Here is a 704-nt window from a genome sequence, read left to right on the forward strand (position 1 = left end):
TCGGGATCTTGGGCACGCACGCACACACGCCCGGCATGAGTTTTAAGCCACCGGGTCCGGGACACGAACCACAGTCGACTACGTGGGAGTCCAGCGACATAGCCATTACGCTAACTGCTGGTTCCCCATTCCGGTTTTTAACACGGACGTCTGAAGCCACTCGTGCAGGACTTTGGGTCAGACTTTAAGGCCGTGTTGAGGAGAGCAGTCTGACGGGGGAGCTGTGGGCAGGGAGTGTGGAGCACAGTCAGCCTCAGTCTCATGTGTCTGGGGCCTTGGCTCCGGGGGCTCCGTCTGGGAAAGGCCCCGGCCATGTAGGACATAGTGTCAGACGGTCAGGGCTGTGCACGGTGGGCCGGGATTGGCGGCAGGGGTGGGAGGAGCGCGTTCACCTGAGGACAGTGCTGAGCCGTCACCAGAGGGCAGCCCCGTGCCCTCGGCCTCCGTGGTCACACTCCTAGATGCAGTGTTTGTGTGGTGCTAATGATCAGAGTCTTTAAAAACACTGAACTAGAACTTGAATCAGAAGTCGGGGGAACCAGCAATTAGCATAATGGCTATGTCGCTGGACTCCCATGTAGTCGACCACAGTTCGCATCCCGGACCCGGTGGCTTAAAACTCACGCAGGGCGCGTGTGCATGCGTGCCCAAGATCCCGAGAGGAGTATGGAGGAGAAGGGATTGCGGCGCGACCATCCCCTCTT

The sequence above is a fragment of the Tupaia chinensis genome, unplaced genomic scaffold (assembly GCF_000334495.1).
Source record: "Tupaia chinensis unplaced genomic scaffold, TupChi_1.0 Scaffold144276_1, whole genome shotgun sequence".
NCBI lineage: Eukaryota > Metazoa > Chordata > Mammalia > Scandentia > Tupaiidae > Tupaia > Tupaia belangeri.